The sequence below is a fragment of the Pseudophryne corroboree genome, chromosome 4 (assembly GCF_028390025.1).
Source record: "Pseudophryne corroboree isolate aPseCor3 chromosome 4, aPseCor3.hap2, whole genome shotgun sequence".
NCBI classification, from domain to species: Eukaryota; Metazoa; Chordata; class Amphibia; order Anura; family Myobatrachidae; genus Pseudophryne; species Pseudophryne corroboree.
The window spans coordinates 718211058-718230039 of record NC_086447.1 but is presented as its reverse complement, the minus strand read 5'-3'; the positions used below and the strand labels follow the sequence as shown (position 1 = coordinate 718230039).

At 49.7% G+C, this 18982-nt stretch overlaps 1 protein-coding gene across 1 annotated transcript in view; it reads left to right on the top strand.

Moving 5' to 3' along the window:
* SOS1 (SOS Ras/Rac guanine nucleotide exchange factor 1) overlaps positions 1-18982 on the top strand; it is a 487602-nt gene that overhangs the window by 199933 nt on the left and 268687 nt on the right. The gene's annotated exons all lie outside the window — the stretch shown is intronic.

The window sequence follows — 18982 nt, the reverse complement described above, 5'->3', positions numbered from 1 at the left end:
TGTGACATGGTATAGAAATCTGTAGATATCTGTTCTATAATTTTTACTCTGTGGCAAGTTAGTTTGAAATGCAGTGTGCCAGCCATTTAAATGCCCATCATGCTGTTATTCTGCTTGTTTTAGACCTAATTGTCCAGAAGTTATTTCTATTGTTTTAAAACCATGGCAGATCATTCATTCTACATTTAATATCTATTGATTTGATGTTGACTTAGGGCAGTATCCTATTATTCTCAATGCTATTTCTGCTGTTAAAAAGGACCAGATACTGCGATCAATTACCTATTTTCATTATCGCGGTATCCAATTAGAGGCCGTTTGTAACTGCCGAAATTGGACTTGCGATCGCATGGGATCGGGGATGAGTCCTTGATCCTAGGTGTTATCACGGTTTCGGCAGGCTGCTTATTGGGGATTATGCTTCGGGCGCCTGCATCCGGGCTAATAGGGCAGCCCCTGGCAATCCTATTAATAGCTGTAAAGTACCGCTGCTAATAGGATACCTCCCTTAAAGGGGGTACTGATGGGAGAGAGGTGTGCTGAGCGATCTTAACACAGACCGCTCAGCACACATCTCCCTCCCCCCCCCCCCCCTGCTCAGCACAGCCAATAACTGTGATCTCTCACTCTGCAGTCACTGTTCATGCCCAGTTATGGTGCTATAAGGAATGTGTCCATTTGGCAGATGGGGCAGAATATGCTTGTATAAAGGGGCTTTTATTCGTTTTTATTTGAATTAGCTGAGCTGTGTTACAGCCAGAACACTTAGCATTCTATTGATGCAAGGTTATACGTAGCACAAAATTTACAGATTTTTTTTCTGTTTTTAAAATGAAAACTGGTAACTACCACTTAATATAACTATACTTCCTTTACTTTATAGGCCTACTGTATGTTTCAATATAATATACACTTGTCCTCGTACATCTAGCTCCAGTATGCCACACTGTGAGTGGCGAGGTTGATAGCATTGGGCGTAATTTTTTTGCCAAAAATGCATCTTAGTTGCAATGTAATGCGACTAGGACACAGCAGGAGACTGTGCTGATTATATGCGACACTTGTACTGTATATTGTGTCTGAGTCTGTATACGGAGAACAACAGATCTTGTATTGGAAAAGAGCTGTGGCTGCTACATTGTAGCACTTGGTGTACAGATTCAGAGGGCATAATTAATTTATTTCTCTGACATCCTAGTGGATGCTGGGTACTCCGTAAGGACCATGGGGAATAGACTGGCTCCGCAGGAGACTGGGCACTCTTAAAAGAAAGATTAGGTACTATGGGGCAGATGTATTAACCTGGAGAAGGCATAAGGAAGTGATAAACCAGTGATATGTGCAAGGTGATAAAGGCACCAGCCAATTAGCTCCTAACTGTTATTTTACATATTGGAGCTGATTGGCTGGTGCCTTTATCACCTTGCACATATCACTGGTTTATCACTTCCTTATGCTTTTTCCAGGTTAATACATCTGCCCCTATATCTGGTGTGCACTGGCTCCTCCCTCTATGCCCCTCCTCCAGACCTCAGTTAGAATCTGTGCCCGGCTCGAGCTGGTTGCACACTAGGGGCTCTCCTGAGCTTCTAGTAAAGAAAGTATTTTTTAGGTTTTTTATTTTCAGTGAGATCTGCTGGCAACAGACTCACTGCTACGAGGGACTTAGGGGAGAGAAGCGAACCTACCTGCTTGCAGCTAGCTTGGGCTTCTAGGCTACTGGACACCATTAGCTCCAGAGGGATCGAACACAGGCCCAGCCTCGGTCGTCCGGTCCCGGAGCCGCGCCGCTGTCCCCCTTGCAGAGCCAGAACCTTCATTAAGGTAGCGCACAGCACTGCAGCTGTGTGCCATTGCTCCCTATGCACACCACATACTCCGGTCACTGATGGGTGCAGGGCGCTGGGGGGGGCGCCCTGGGCTGCAATTAGAGTACCTTACATGGCGAACAGCACATAATATAGTCTAATAAACTATATATATGTGCAAAAATCCCCCGCCATAATATAAATATAAAGAGCGGGAGAAGTCCGCCGAGAAGGGGGCGGGGCTATCTCCCTCAGCACACTGGCGCCATTTCCTCTTCACAGCTCCGCTGGAAGACAACTCCCCAGGCTCTCCCCTGCAGTTTCCAGGCTCAAAGGGTAAAAAAGAGAGAGGGGGCACTAAATTTAGGCGCAAACTGTATTGTATAGCTGCTATAGGAAAAATCACTTTGTGTTAGTGTAAATCCCTGATTATATAGCGCTGTGGTGTGTGCTGGCATACTCTCTCTCTGTCTCCCCAAAGGACTTTGTGGGGTCCTGTCCTCAGTCAGAGCATTCCCTGTGTGTGTGCGGTGTGTCGGTACGGCTGTGTCGACATGTTTGATGAGGAGGCTTATGTGGAGGCGGAGCAGGTGCCGATAAATGTGATGTCACCCCCTGCGGGGTCGACACCAGAGTGGATGGATATGTGGAAGGTTTTACACGACAGTGTCAACTCCTTACATAAAAGGTTCGATGACATAACAGCTGTGGGACAGCCGGCTTCTCAGCCAGTGCCTGCCCAGGCGTCTCAAAGGCCATCAGGGGCTCAAAAACGCCCGCTACCTCAGATGGCAGACACAGATGTCGACACAGAGTCTGACTCCAGTGTCGACGAGGACGAGACTAACGTACATTCCACTAGGGCCATCCGTTGCATGATTACGGCAATGAAAAATGTGTTGCACATTTCTGACATTAACCCAGGTACCACTAAAAAGGGTATTATGTTTGGGGAGAAAAAGCAACCAGTGGTTTTTCCCCCATCAGATGAGTTGAATGAAGTGTGTGAAGAAGCGTGGGCTTCCCCCGATAAGAAACTGTTGATTTCTAAAAAGTTACTGATGGCGTACCCTTTCCCGCCAGAGGACAGGTTACTTTGGGAGACATCCCCGAGGGTGGATAAAGCGCTCACACACTTGTCAAAAAAGGTGGCACTGCCGTCTCAGGATACGGCCGCCTTAAAGGAGCCTGCGGATAGAAAGCAGGAGGCTATCCTGAAGTCTGTATATACACACTCAGGTACTATACTGAGACCTGCAATTGCTACAGCTTGGATGTGTAGTGCTGCAGCAGCTTGGTCCGATACCCTGTCTGAAAATATTGATACCCTCGACAGGGATACGATTTTGCTAACCATAGAGCATATTAAAGACGTAGTCTTATATATGAGAGATGCACAGAGGGATATTTGCCGGCTGGCATCTAGAATTAATGCAATGTCCATTTCTCTATCGTCCTAGTGGATGCTGGGGTTCCTGAAAGGACCATGGGGAATAGCGGCTCCGCAGGAGACAGGGCACAAAAGTAAAGCTTTCCGATCAGGTGGTGTGCACTGGCTCCTCTCCCTATGACCCTCCTCCAAGCCAGTTAGATTTTTGTGCCCGGCCGAGAAGGGTGCAATCTAGGTGGCTCTCCTAAAGAGCTGCTTAGAAAAGTTTAGCTTAGGTTTTTTATTTTACAGTGAGTCCTGCTGGCAACAGGATCACTGCAACGAGGGACTTAGGGGAGAAGAAGTGAACTCACCTGCGTGCAGGATGGATTGGCTTCTTGGCTACTGGACATTAGCTCCAGAGGGACGATCACAGGTACAGCCTGGATGGTCACCGGAGCCTTGCCGCCGGCCCCCTTGCAGATGCTGAAGTAAGAAGAGGTCCAGAATCGGCGGCAGAAGACTCCTCAGTCTTCTAAAGGTAGCGCACAGCACTGCAGCTGTGCGCCATTTTCCTCTCAGCACACTTCACACGGCAGTCACTGAGGGTGCAGGGCGCTGGGAGGGGGGCGCCCTGGGAGGCAAATGAATACCTATTTTGGCTAAAAATACCTCACATATAGCCTCCGGAGGCTATATGGAGATATTTAACCCCTGCCAGAATCCGTTAAGAGCGGGAGACGAGGCCGCCGAAAAAGGGGCGGGGCCTATCTCCTCAGCACACAGCGCCATTTTCCCTCACAGAAAGGCTGGAGGGAAGGCTCCCAGGCTCTCCCCTGCACTGCACTACAGAAACAGGGTTAAAACAGAGAGGGGGGGCACTAATTTGGCGATATGCTTATATATTAAGATGCTATAAGGGAAAACACTTATATAAGGTTGTCCCTATATAATTATAGCGTTTTTGGTGTGTGCTGGCAAACTCTCCCTCTGTCTCTCCAAAGGGCTAGTGGGTCCTGTCCTCTATCAGAGCATTCCCTGTGTGTGTGCTGTGTGTCGGTACGTGTGTGTCGACATGTAGGGGGACGATGTTGGTGAGGAGGCGGAGCAATTGCCTGTAATGGTGATGTCACTCTCTAGGGAGTCGACACCGGAATGGATGGCTTATTTAGGAAATTACGTGATAATGTCAACACGCTGCAAGGTCGGTTGACGACATGAGACGGCCGACAAACAATTAGTACCGGTCCAGACGTCTCAAAAACACCGTCAGGGGTTTTAAAACGCCCGTTTACTTTAGTCGGTCGACACAGACACAGACAGGGACACTGAATCCAGTGTCGACGGTGAATAAACAAACGTATTCCTTATTAGGGCCACACGTTAAAGGCAATGAAGGAGGTGTTACATATTTCTGATACTACAAGTACCACAAAAGAGGGTATTATGTGGGATGTGAAAAAACTACCATAGTTTTTCCTGAATCAGATAAATTAAATAAAGTGTGTGATGATGCGTGGGTTCCCCCCGATAGAAAATTATGGGCGGTATACCCTTTCCCGCCAGAAGTTAGGGCGCGTTGGGAAACACCCCTTAAGGTGGATAAGGCGCTCACACGCTTATCAAAACAAGTGGCGGTACCGTCTATAGATAGGGCCGTCCTCAAGGACCAGCTGACAGGAGGCTGGAAAATATCATAAAAAGTATATACACACATACTGGTGTTATACTGCGACCAGCGATCGCCTCAGCCTGGATGTGCAGAGCTGGGGTGGCTTGGTCGGATTCCCTGACTAAAAATATTGATACCCTTGACAGGGACAGTATTTTATTGACTATAGAGCATTTAAAGGATGCATTTCTATATATGCGAGATGCACAGAGGGATATTTGCACTGTGGCATCATGAGTAAATGCGATGTCCATAACTGCCAGAAGATGTTATGGACACGACAGTGGTCAGGTGATGCAGATTCCAAACGGCACAAAGGTGTATTGCCGTATAAAAGGGGAGGAGTTATTTGGGGTCGGTCCATCGGACCTGGTGGCCACGGCAACTGCTGGAAAATCCACCGTTTTTTACCCTAAGTCACATCTCTGCAGAAAAAGACACCGTCTTTTCAGCCTCAGTCCTCTCGTCCCTATAAGATCATATCTGCCCAGGGATAGAGGAAAGGGAAGAAGACTGCAGCAGGCAGCCCATTCCCAGGAACAGAAGCGTTCCACCGCTTCTGACAAGTTCTCAGCATGGCGCTGAGACCGTACAGGACCCCTGGATCCTACAAGTAGTATCCCGGGGGTACAGATTGGAATGTCGAGACGTTTCCCCTTCGCAGGCTCCTGAAGTCTGCTTTACCAAGTCTCCCTCCGACAAGGAGGCAGTATGGGAAAAAATTCACAAGCTGTATTCCCAGCAGGTGATAATTAAATTACCCCTCCTACTACAAGAAAAGGGGTATTATTCCACACTATATTGTGGTACTGAAGCCAGAAGGCTAGGTGAGACTTATTCTAAAAATTTTTTTTTGAACACTTACAAAGGTTCAAATCAAGATGGAGTCACTCAGAGCAGTGATAACGAACCAGGAAGAAGGGGACTATATAGTGTCCCGGGACATCAGGGATGCTTACCTCTATGTCCCAAATTTGCCCTTCTCACTAAGGGTACCTCAGGTTCGTGGTGCAGAACTGTCACTATCAGTTTCAGACGCTGCCGTTTGGATTGTCTACGGCACCCCGGGTCTTTACCAAGGTAATGGCCGAAATGATGATTCTTCTTCGAAGAAAAGGCGTCTTAATTATCCCTTACTTGGACGATCTCCTGATAAGGGCATAGTCCAGGGAACAGTTGGAGGTCGGAGTAGCACTATCTCGGATACTGCTACAACAGCACGGGTGGATTCTAAATATTCCAAAATCGCAGCTGATCCCGACGACACGTCTGCTGTGCCTAGGGATGATTCTGGACACAGTCCAGAAAAAGGTGTTTCTCCCGGAAGAGAAAGCCAGGGAGTTATCCGAGCTAGTCAGGAACCTCCTAAAAACAGTGCATCATTGCACAAGGGTCCTGGTAAAAATGGTGGCTTCCTACGAAGCAATTCCATTCGGCAGATTTCACGCAAGAACTTTTCAGTGGGATCTGCTGGACAAATGGTCCGGATCGCATCTTCAGATGCATCAGCGGATAACCCTATATCCAAGGACAAGGGTGTCTCTCCTGTGGTGGTTATAGAGTGCTCATCTTCTAGAGGGCCGCAGATTCGGCATTCAGGATTGGATGCTGGTGACCACGGAGCCCAGCCCGAGAGGCTGGGGAGCAGTCACACAAGGAAAAAATTTCCAGGGAGTGTGATCAAGTCTGGAGACTTTTCTCCACATAAATATACTGGAGCTAAGGGTAAATTTATAATGCTCTAAGCTTAGAAAGACCTCTGCTTCAAGGTCAGCCGGTATTGATCCAGTGGGAAAAACATCACGGCAGTCGCCCACGTAAACAGACAGGGCGACACAAGAAGCAGGAGGGCAATGGCAAAAACTGCAAGGACTTTTCGCTGGGCGGAAAATCATGTGATAGCACTGTCAGCAGTGTTTCATCCCGGGAATGGAAACTGGGAAGCAGACTTCCTCAGCAGGCACGACCTCCACCCGGGAGAGTGGAAACTTCATCGGGAAGTTTTTTCCACATGATTGTAAACCGTTGGGAAATACCAAAGGTGGACATGATGGCGTCCCGTCTGAACAAAAAACGGGACAGGTATTGCGCCAGGTCAAGAGACCCTCAGGCAATAGCTGTGGACGTTCTGGTAACACCGTGGGTGTACCAGTCGGTGTATGTGTTCCCTCCTCTGCTTCTCATACCTAAGGTGCTGAGAATTATAAGACGTAGAGGAGTAAGAACTATACTCATGGCTCCGGATTGGCCAAGAAGGACTTGGTACCCGGAACTTCAAGAGATGCTTACAGAGGTCTTATGGCCTCTGCCGCTAAGAAGGGACTTGCTTCAGCAAGTACCATGTCTGTTCCAAGACTTACCGCAGCTGCGTTTGTCGGCATGGCGGTGGAAAGCCGGATCCTAAGGGAAAAAGGCATTCCGGAAGAGGTCATTCCTACCCTGGTCAAAGCCAGAAAGGAGGTGACCGCACAACATTATCACCAAATGTGGCGAAAATATGTTGCGTGGTGTGAGGCCAGGAAGGCCCCACAAAGAAATTTCAACTCGGTCGTTTCCTGCATTTCCTGCAAACAGGAGTGTCTATGGGCCTCAAATTGGGGTCCATTGAGGTTCAAATTTCGGCCCTGTCGATTTTCTTCCAGAAAGAATTGGCTTCAGTTCCTGAAGTCTAGAAATTTGTCAAGGGAGTATTGCATATACAACCCCCTTTTGTGCCTCCAGTGGCACTGTGGGATCTCAACGTAGTTCTGGGATTCCTCAAATCACATTGGTTTACAACCAGTCAAATCTGTGGATTTGAAGCATCTCACATGAAAAGTGACCATGCTCTTGGCCCTGGCCTGGACCAGGCGAGTGTCAAATTGGCGGTTTTTTTCTCAAAAAAGCCCATATCTGTTTGTCCATTCGGACAGGGCAGAGCTGCGGACTCGTCCCCAGTTCTCTCCCTAAGGTGGTGTCAGTGTTTCACCTGAACCAGCTTATTGTGGTGCCTTGCACCTACTAGGGACTTGGAGGACTCCAAGTTGCTAGATGTTGTCAGGGCCCTGAAAATATGTTCCAGGACGGCTGGAGTCAGGAAAACTGACTTGCTGTTATCCTGTATGCACCCAACAAACTGGGTGCTCTTGCTTCTAAGCATACTATTGCTAGTTGGATGTGTAATACAATTCAGCTTGCACATTCTGTGGCAGGCCTGCCACAGCCAAAATATGTAAAGGCCCATTCCACAAGGAAGGTGGGCTCATCTTGGGCGGCTGCCCGAGGGGTCTCGGCTTTACAACTTTGCCGAGCAGCTACTTGGTCAGGGGCAAACACGTTTGCTAAATTCTACAAATTTGATACCCTGGCTAAGGAGGACCTGGAGTTCTCTCATTCGGTGCTGCAGAGTCATCCGCACTCTCCCGCCCGTTTGGGAGCTTTGGTATAATCCCCATGGTCCTTTCAGGAACCCCAGCATCCACTAGGACGATAGAGAAAATAAGAATTTACTTACCGATAATTCTATTTCTCGGAGTCCGTAGTGGATGCTGGGCGCCCATCCCAAGTGCGGATTATCTGCAATACTTGTACATAGTTACAAAAATCGGGTTATTATTGTTGTGAGCCATCTTTTCAGAGGCTCCGCTGTTATCATACTGTTAACTGGGTTTAGATCACAAGTTGTACGGTGTGATTGGTGTGACTGGTAAGAGTCTTACCCGGGATTCAAAATTCCTCCCTTATTGTGTACGCTCGTCCGGGCACAGTACCTAACTGGCTTGGAGGAGGGTCATAGGGGGAGGAGCCAGTGCACACCACCTGATCGGAAAGCTTTACTTTCGTGCCCTGTCTCCTGCGGAGCCGCTATTCCCCATGGTCCTTTCAGGAACCCCAGCATCCACTACGGACTCCGAGAAATAGAATTATCGGTAAGTAAATTCTTATTTTCTGCCAGGAGAGTATTATGGACTCGGCAGTGGACAGGTGATGCGGATTCTAAAGGGCACATGGAGGTTTTGCCTTACAAGGGTGAGGAATTGTTTGGGGATGGTCTCTCGGACCTTGTTTCCACAGCAACAGCTGGGAAGTCGACATTTTTATCTCAGGTTCCCTCACAGCCTAAGAAAGCACCGTATTATCAGGTACAGTCCTTTCGGCCCCAGAAAGGCAAGCGGGTTAAAGGCGCGTCCTTTCTGCCCAGAGGCAGGGGTAGAGGGAAAAAGCTGCACCATACAGCCAGTTCCCAAGAACAAAAATCCTCCCCTGCTTCCACTAAATCCACCGCATGACGCTGGGGCTCCACTGGTGGAGCCAGGTGCGGTGGGGGCCCGTCTCCGGAACTTCAGCGACCGGTGGGTTCGCTCACAGGTGGATCCCTGGGTTTTACAAGTGGTATCTCAGGGATACAAGCTGGAATTCGAGACGTCTCCCCCTCGCCGTTACCTCAAATCAGCCTTGCCAGCTACTCCCCAGGACAGGGAGGTAGTGCTGGCGGCAATTCACAAGCTGTACCTCCAGCAGGTGATAATAAAAGTTCCCCTCCTTCAACAGGGAGGGGGTTACTATTCCACAATGTTTGTGGTACCGAAACCAGACGGTTCGGTGAGACCCATTCTAAAATTGAAATCCTTGAACACTTATATAACGAAGTTCAAGTTCAAAATGGAATCGCTCAGGGCGCTTATTGCAAGCCTGGAAGAGGGGGATTACATGGTATCACTGGACATCATGGATGCTTACCTACATGTCCCCATTTACCCACCTCACCAGGCGTACCTCCGTTTTGTGGTACAGGACTGCCATTACCAATTCCTGATGTTGCCGTTTGGTCTGTCCACGGCACCGAGGGTATTTACCAAAGTAATGGCCGAAATGATGATACTCCTTCGAAAGAAGGGAGTTATAATTATCCCGTACTTGGACGATCTCCTTATAAAGGCGAGGTCCAGGGAGCAGTTGTTGGTCGGAGTAGCACTATCTCAGGAAGTGCTACAACAGCACGGCTGGATTCTGAATATTCCAAAGTCGCAGCTGGTTCCTACGACGCGTCTGCTGTTCCTGGGTATGATTCTGGACACAGAACAGAAGAAGGTGTTTCTCCCGGAGAAGAAGGCCAAGGAGTTGTCATCTCTGGTCAGAGACCTCCTGAAAACAAAACAGGTGTCGGTGCATCACTGCACGCGAGTCCTGGGAAAGATGGTAGCTTCTTACGAGGCAATTCCATTCGGCAGGTTCCATGCAGGGATCTTTCAGTGGGATCTGTTAGACAAGTGGTCCGGATCGCATCTTCAGATGCATCGGCTGATCACCCTCTCTCCAAGGGCCAGGGTGTCTCTGCTGTGGTGGCTGCAGAGTGCTCATCTTCTCGAGGGCCGCAGATTCGGCATACAGGACTGGGTCCTGGTGACCACGGATGCAAGCCTCCGAGGTTGGGGGGCAGTCACTCAGGGAAGAAACTTCCAAGGACAATGGTCGAGTCAGGAGGCTTCCCTACACATAAATATTCTGGAACTAAGGGCCATTTACAATGCCCTAAGTCAGGCAAGACCCCTGCTTCAAAACCAGCCGGTGCTGATTCAGTCAGACAACATCACGGCGGTCGCCCATGTAAACCGACAGGGCGGCACAAGAAGCAGGATGGCGATGGCAGAAGCCACAAGGATTCTCCGATGGGCATAAAATCACGTGATAGCACTGTCAGCAGTGTTCATTCCGGGAGTGGACAACTGGGAAGCAGATTTCCTCAGCAGGCACGACCTCCACCCGGGAGAGTGGGGACTTCATCCAGAAGTCTTCCAGCTGATTGTAAATCGTTGGGAAAGGCCACAGGTGGACATGATGGCGTCCCGCCTCAACAAAAAGCTAAAAAGATATTGCGCCAGGTCAAGGGACCCTCAGGCGATAGCTGTGGACGCTCTAGTGACACCGTGGGTGTACCAGTCGGTTTATGTGTTCCCTCCTCTTCCTCTCATACCAAAGGTGCTGAGGATAATAAGAAAGAGAGGAGTAAGAACTATACTCATCGTTCCGGATTGGCCAAGAAGGACTTGGTACCCGGAACTACAAGAAATGATCTCAGAGGACCCTTGGCCTCTGCCTCTCAGACAGGACCTGCTACAGCAGGGGCCCTGTCTGTTCCAAGACTTACCGCGGCTACGTTTGACGGCATGGCGGTTGAACGCCGGATCCTGATGGAAAAGGGCATTCCGGTTGAAGTCATTCCTACGCTGATAAAGGCTAGGAAGGATGTGACCGCAAAACTCGTCCCCATTTTCTCCCTAAGGTGGTATCAGCGTTTCATTTGAACCAACCTATTGTGGTGCCTGCGGCTACTCGGGACTTGGAGGCTTCCTAGTTGCTGGACGTAGTCCGGGCCCTGAAAATCTATGTTTCCAGGACGGCTAGAGTCAGAAAGACTGACTCGCTGTTTATCCTGTATGCACCCAACAAGCTGGGTGCTCCTGCTTCTAAGCAGACTATTGCTCGCTGGATCTGTTCCACGATTCAACTTGCACATACTGCGGCTGGACTGCCGCATCCTAAATCAGTAAAAGCCCATTCCACGAGGAAGGTGGGCTCTTCTTGGGCGGCTGCCCGAGGGGTCTCGGCTTTACAACTTTGCCGAGCTTCTACCTGGTCGGGATCAAACACGTTTGCAAAATTCTACAAGTTTGATACCCTGGCTCAGGAGGACCTTGAGTTTGCTCATTCGGTGCTGCAGAGTCATCCGCACTCTCCCGCCCGTTTGGGGGCTTTGGTATAATCCCCATGGTCCTTACGGAGTACCCAGCATCCACTAGGACGTCAGAGAAAATAAGAATTTACTCACCGGTAATTCTATTTCTCGTAGTCCGTAGTGGATGCTGGGAGCCCGTCCCAAGTGCGGATTGTCTGCAATACTTGTATATAGTTATTGCTTAACTAAAGGGTTATTGTTATGAGCCATCTGTTCAGTGAGGCTCAGTTGTTATTCATACTGTTAACTGGGTATAGTTATCACGAGTTGTACGGTGTGATTAGTGTGGCTGGTATGAGTCTTACCCTGGATTCCAAAATCCTTTCCTTGTAGTGTCAGCTCTTCCGGGCACAGTTTCCCTAACTGAGGTCTGGAGGAGGGGCATAGAGGGAGGAGCCAGTGCACACCAGATATAGTACCTAATCTTTCTTTAAAGAGTGCCCAGTCTCCTGCGGAGCCTGTCTATTCCCCATGGTCCTTACGGAGTACCCAGCATCCACTACGGACTACGAGAAATAGAATTACCGGTGAGTAAATTCTTATTTTTATCATGCCCATTTTCCTGTCTAAATTGACGGGAGATCGCTGGGCGTTATTCAGTTCTTTTTTTATCGTGCATATTTTGGGCGCCCAAATGGGTCACTTTTTGTGCTTTTGCAGCTCACCACCCCCATTGCACCTGACTGGAGCAACAATTGAATTGCTCCGTGGGGCGCCATCTGCTAGCTCCTCGCTCAGACGTTTGTGGTATTTGCGGACACATCTCCAGCATGTTGCTGACTCCATAATGTCCAACATGTCTGCATATCCGTGGTTCCCAAACTCCGTTCTCAAACACCCTAACAGTCCAAGTTTGAAGGCTATCCATGATTCTTATTAAACCATCTGTTTGTAATTATGGATAGCCTTAAATTCTGGACTGTTAGCGGGCCTTAAGGAGGGAACCATTGCTTTAACCTCTGTGTGTACAACAACGTTCCATCTTATTGTCTTAAGCATGTACGTATGATCTAATTTGGCTTCTAAATGTTGCATTACATAACAAATAGGCAATCCTGTGTAGCCTTGCTGATTATGCAGTGTTTTGGTATCTGGATAATTCAAGGCTATGTACAGTGTATACTGTAGTTATATCACTGTAGTACTGTCATTTTAGTCACAAGGTAGCATAATGTAGCGTTTCTATATTCGTTAAATGGTTGGTAAGGGGATGAACACACATTTCTCTAACGTCCTAGTGGATGCTGGGGACTCCGTAAGGACCATGGGGAATAGACGGGCTCCGCGGGAGACTGGGCACTCTAAGAAAGATTTAGTACTACTGGTGTGCACTGGCTCCTCCCTCTATGCCCCTCCTCCGGACCTCAGTTAGTTAGAATCTGTGCCCGGACAGAGCTGGGTGCATTTTAGTGAGCTCTCCTGAGCTTGCTAATAAGAAAGTATTTTAGTTAGGTTTTTTATTTTCAGAGAGCTTCTGCTGGCAACAGACTCTCTGCTACGTGGGACTGAGGGGAGAGAAGCAAACCTACTAACTGCGGCTAGGTTGCGCTTCTTAGGCTACTGGACACCATTAGCTCCAGAGGGATCGAACACAGGAACCTAACCTTGGTCGTCCGTTCCCGGAGCCACGCCGCCGTCCCCCTCGCAGAGCCAGAAGACAGAAGCCGGCGGGTTGAAGCAAGAAGACGTCAAAATCGACGGCTGAAGACTCCTGTCTTCATATGAGGTAGCGCACAGCACTGCAGCTGTGCGCCATTGCGCCCACACTAACCCACACACTCCGGTCACTGTAGGGCGTGGGGGGGGGGGGGGGGCGCCCTGGGCAGCAATTGATTACCTCCTGGCAAAAGCAGCATATATACAGCTGGGCACTGTAATATGCATGAGCCCCCGCCATTAATTTAACACAAAATCGCGGGACAGAAGCCCGCCGCTGAGGGGGCAGGGCCTTCTTCCTCAGCACTCGCCAGCGCCATTTTCTCTCCACAGCTCCGCTGAGAGGAAGCTCCCCAGGCTCTCCCCTGCAGACTCACGGTAGAAAGAGGGTAAAAAGAGAGGGGGGGCACATAAATTTAGCGCATTAATCATATATACAGCAGCTACTGGGTAAACACTAAGTTACTGTGTGATTCCTGGGTCATATAGCGCTGGGGTGTGTGCTGGCATACTCTCTCTCTGTCTCTCCAAAAGGCCTTGTGGGGGTCCTGTCCTCATATAGAGCATCCCCTGTGTGTGTGGTGTGTCGGTACGCGTGTGTCGACATGTTTGACGAGGAGGGCTATGTGGAGGCAGAGCAAGTGCAGATGAATGACGTGTCTCCGCCGACGGCGCCGACACCTGATTGGATGGATATGTGGAAGGTGTTAAATGATAATGTAAACTCCTTGCATAAAAGGTTGGATAAAGCTGATGCATTGGGACAGTCGGGGTCTCAGCCCATGCCTGATCCTACAGCGCAGAGGCCGTCAGGGTCTCAGAAGCGCCCACTATCCAAAATTGTTGACACAGATGTCGACACGGATTCTGACTCCAGTGTCGATGACGATGATGCAAAATTGCAGCCTAAAATGGCTAAAGCCATCCGCTACATGATTATAGCAATGAAGGATGTATTGCACATATCAGAGGTAAACCCTGTCCCTGACAAGAGGGTTTATATGTATGGGGAGATAAAGCAAGAGGTGACTTTTCCCCCTTCACATGAGTTAAATGAGTTATGTGAAAAAGCGTGGGATTCCCCGGATAGGAATGTGCTGATTTCCAAAAGGTTACTTATGGCATACCCTTTCCCGCCAACGGACAGGTTACGCTGGGAATCCTCCCCTAGGGTAGATAAAGCTCTGACACGCCTATCTAAGAAGCTGGCCCTGCCGTCACAGGATACGGCCCCCCTAAAGGATCCTGCCGATAGGAAGCAGGAAAGTATCCTGAAGTCTGTTTATACACATTCAGGTACTCTACTGAGGCCGGCAATTGCGTCGGCCTGGATGTGTAGTGCTGTCTGAGGAACTGGATACCTTAGACAAGGATACCATTTTACTGACCCTGGGGCATATAAAATACGCTGTCCTATATATGAGGGATGCCCAGAGGGACATTTGCCTACTGGGCTCTAGAATAAATGCAATGTCAATTTCTGCCAGAAGGGTCCTGTGGACTCGGCAATGGACAGGTGATGCCGACTCCAAAAATGGAGGTTTTACCTTTCAAGGGTGAGGAATTGTTTGGGGACGGTCTCTCGGACCTAGTTTCCACAGCTACGGCTGGGAAGTCAATTTTTTTGCCATATATTCCCTCACAGCCTGAGAAAGCACCGTATTACCAAATGCAGCCCTTTCGATCACAAAGAAGCAAGAAGGTCAGAGGTGCGTCCTTTCTTGCCAGAGGCAGGGGTAGAGGAAAAAAGCTGCACCATACAGCTAGTTCCCAGGAACAGAAGTCCTCCCCGGCTTCCACTAAATCCACCGCATGACGCTGGGGCTCCACAGGTGGAGCCAGGAGCGGTGGGGGCGCGTCTCCGAATTTTCAGCCACCAGTGGGTTCGCTCACAATCCAGATTGTCTCTCAGGGATACAAGCTGGAATTCGAAGTGATGCCCCCTCACCGTTACCTCAAATCGGCCCTCCCAGCTTCCCCCATGGAACGGGATGTAGTGTTAGCGGCAATTCACAAGTTCTATCTCCAGCAGGTGGTGGTAAAGGTTCCCCTCCTTCAACAGGGAAGGGGATACTATTCCACAATGTTTGTGGTACCGAAACCGGACGGTTCGGTCAGACCCATATTGAATTTAAAGTCCCTGAACATTTATCTGAAAAGATTCAAGTTCAAAATGGAATCGCTCAGAGCGGTCATTGCAAGCCTGGAAGAGGGGGATTTTATGGTGTCTCTGGACATCAAGGATGCTTACTTGCATGTCCCCATTTATCCACCTCATCAGGAGTACCTTAGGTTTGTGGTACAGGACTGTCATTACCAATTCCAGACGTTGCCGTTTGGGCTCTCCACGGCACCGAGAATATTTACCAAGGTAATGGCGGAAATGATGGGGATCCTGAGAAAGCAAGTAGTCACAGTTATCCCATACTTGGTCGATCTCCTCATAAAGGCGAGGTCCAGAGAGCAGTTGCTGATCAGCGTAGCACACTCTCAGGAAGTGTTGCAGCAGCATGGCTGGATTCTGAATATCCCAAAGTCGCAGCTGATTCCTACGACGCGTCTGCCCTTTCTGGGCATGATTCTGGACACAGACCAGAAGAAGGTGTTTCTCCCGGCGGAGAAGGCTCAGGAGCTCGTGACTCTAGTCAGAGACCTCTTAAAACCGAAACAGGTGTCGGTGCATCACTGCACGCGAGTCCTGGGAAAGTTGGTGGCAGCGTACGAAGCCATTCCCTTCGGCAGGTTCCATGCGAGGATCTTTCAGTGGGATCTGTTGGACAAGTGGTCCGGATCGCATCTTCAGATGCATCGGCTGATCACCCTGTCCCCAAGGGCCAAGGTGTCTCTTCTGTGGTGGCTGCAGAGTGCTCACCTTCTCGAGGGCCGCAGGTTCGGCATACAGGACTGGGTCCTGGTGACCACGGATGCGAGCCTCCGAGGATGGGGGGCAGTCACTCAGGGAAGAAACTTCCAAGGGTTGTGGTCAAGTCAGGAGGCTTGTCTGCACATAAATATCCTGGAACTAAGGGCCATATACAACGCCCTGAGTCAAGCGGAGCCTCTGCTTCGCAACCAACCGGTGCTGATTCAGTCAGACAACATCACCGCAGTGGCTCATGTAAACCGCCAGGGCGGCACAAGAAGCAGAGTGGCGATGGCGGAAGCCACCAGGATTCTTCGTTGGGCGGAGAATCACGTGCAAGCACTGTCAGCAGTGTTCATTCCGGGAGTGGACAACTGGGAAGCAGACTTCCTCAGCAGGCACGACCTCCACCCGGGAGAGTGGGGACTTCATCACAAAGTCTTCACTCAGATTACAAATCGATGGGAACTTCCACAGGTGGACATGATGGCGTCCCGTCTCAACAAAAAGCTACAAAGGTATTGCGCCAGGTCAAGAGACCCTCAGGCGATAGCTGTGGACGCACTAGTAACACCGTGGGTGTTCCAGTCGGTCTATGTGTTTCCTCCTCTTCCTCTCATACCCAAGGTGCTGAGAATCATAAGAAAAAGAGGAGTGAGAACAATACTCATTGTTCCGGATTGGCCAAGAAGGACTTGGTACCCGGAACTGCAAGAATTGCTCACAGAGGACCCATGGCCTCTGCCTCTCAGACAGGACCTGTTGCAACAGGGGCCCTGTCTGTTCCAAGACTTACCGCGGCTGCGTTTGACGGCATGGCGGTTGAACGCAGGATCCTAGCGGAAAAAGGCATTCTGGATGAAGTTATTCCTACGCTGATAAAGGCTAGGAAGGACGTGACAGCAAAACACTATCACCGTATATGGCGAAAATATGTGGCCTGGTGTGAGGCCAGGAAGGCCCCTACAGAGGAATTCCAGCTGGGCCGGTTCCTGCACTTCCTACAGTCTGGAGTGACTATGGGCTTGAAGTTGGGGTCCATAAAGGTCCAGATTTCGGCCCTATCCATTTTCTTTCAAAAGGAACTGGCTTCTCTTCCTGAAGTCCAGACGTTTGTAAAGGGAGTGCTGCATATTCAGCCCCCTTTTGTGCCACCAGTGGCACCTTGGGATCTTAACGTGGTGTTGAGTTTCCTAAAATATCACTGGTTTGAGCCACTTAAGACCGTGGAGTTAAAATATCTCACGTGGAAAGTGGTCATGCTATTGGCCTTAGCTTCGGCTAGGCGTGTGTCAGAATTGGTGGCTTTGTCATGTAAAAGCCCCTATCTGGTTTTCCATATGGACAGGGCAGAATTACGGACTCGTCCGCAATTTCTGCCGAAGGTGGTGTCATCTTTTCATTTGAACCAACCTATTGTGGTGCCTGCGGATTCTCGTGACTTGGAGGATTCCAAGTTGCTTGATGTAGTCAGGGCTTTGAAGATCTATGTAGCCAGAACGGCTGGAGTCAGGAAGACTGACTCGCTGTTTATCCTTTATGCATCCAACAAGCTGGGTGCTCCTGCTTCAAAGCAAACCATTGCTCACTGGATCTGTAGCACGATTCAGCAGGCTCATTCTGCGGCTGGATTGCTGCATCCAAAATCGGTGAAAGCCCATTCCACGAGGAAAGTGGGCTCTTCTTGGGCGGCTGCCCGAGGGGTCTCGGCATTACAGCTTTGCCGAGCAGCTACTTGGTCGGGTTCAAACACATTTGCTAAGTTCTACAAGTTTGATTCCCTGGCTGAGGAGGACCTTGTGTTTGCCCATTCGGTGCTGCAGAGTCATCCGCACTCTCCCGCCCGTTTGGGAGCTTTGGTATAATCCCCATGGTCCTTACGGAGTCCCCAGCATCCACTAGGACGTTAGAGAAAATAAGATTTTACTTACCAGTAAATCTATTTCTCGTAGTCCGTAGTGGATGCTGGGTGCCCGTCCCAAGTGCGGACTTTCTGCAATACGTGTATATAGTTATTGCTTAATAAAGGGTTATGTTATGTTGGCATCCGTGGTTGATGCTTTGTTGTTGTTCATACTGTTAACTGGGTATGTTATCACGAGTTATACGGTGTGATTGGTGTGGCTGGTATGAGTCTTATCCTGGATTCCAAAATCCTTTCCTTGTAACGTCCGCTCTTCCGGGCACAGTTTCCTTAACTGAGGTCTGGAGGAGGGGCATAGAGGGAGGAGCCAGTGCACACCAGTAGTACTAAATCTTTCTTAGAGTGCCCAGTCTCCTGCGGAGCCCGTCTATTCCCCATGGTCCTTACGGAGTCCCCAGCATCCACTACGGACTACGAGAAATAGATTTACCTACCGGTGAGTAAAATCTTATTTCTCTGACGTCCTAGTGGATGCTGGGAACTCCGTAAGGACCATGGGGAATAGACGGGCTCCGCAGGAGACTGGGCACTCTAAAAGAAAGATTAGGTACTATCTGGTGTGCACTGGCTCCTCCCACTATGACCCTCCTCCAGACCTCAGTTAGATTTCTGTGCCCGGCCGAGCTGGATGCACACTAGGGGCTCTCCTGAGCTCCTAGAAAGAAAGTTTATTTTAGGTTTTTTATTTTACAGTGAGACCTGCTGGCAACAGGCTCACTGCATCGAGGGACTAAGGGGAGAAGAAGCGAACCTACCTGCTTGCAGCTAGCTTGGGCTTCTTAGGCTACTGGACACCATTAGCTCCAGAGGGATCGACCGCAGGACCCGTCCTTGATGTTCGTTCCCGGAGCCGCGCCGCCGTCCCCCTTACAGAGCCAGAAGCACGAAGATGGTCCGGAAAATCGGCGGCAGAAGACTTCAGTCTTCACCAAGGTAGCGCACAGCACTGCAGCTGTGCGCCATTGCTCCTCATGT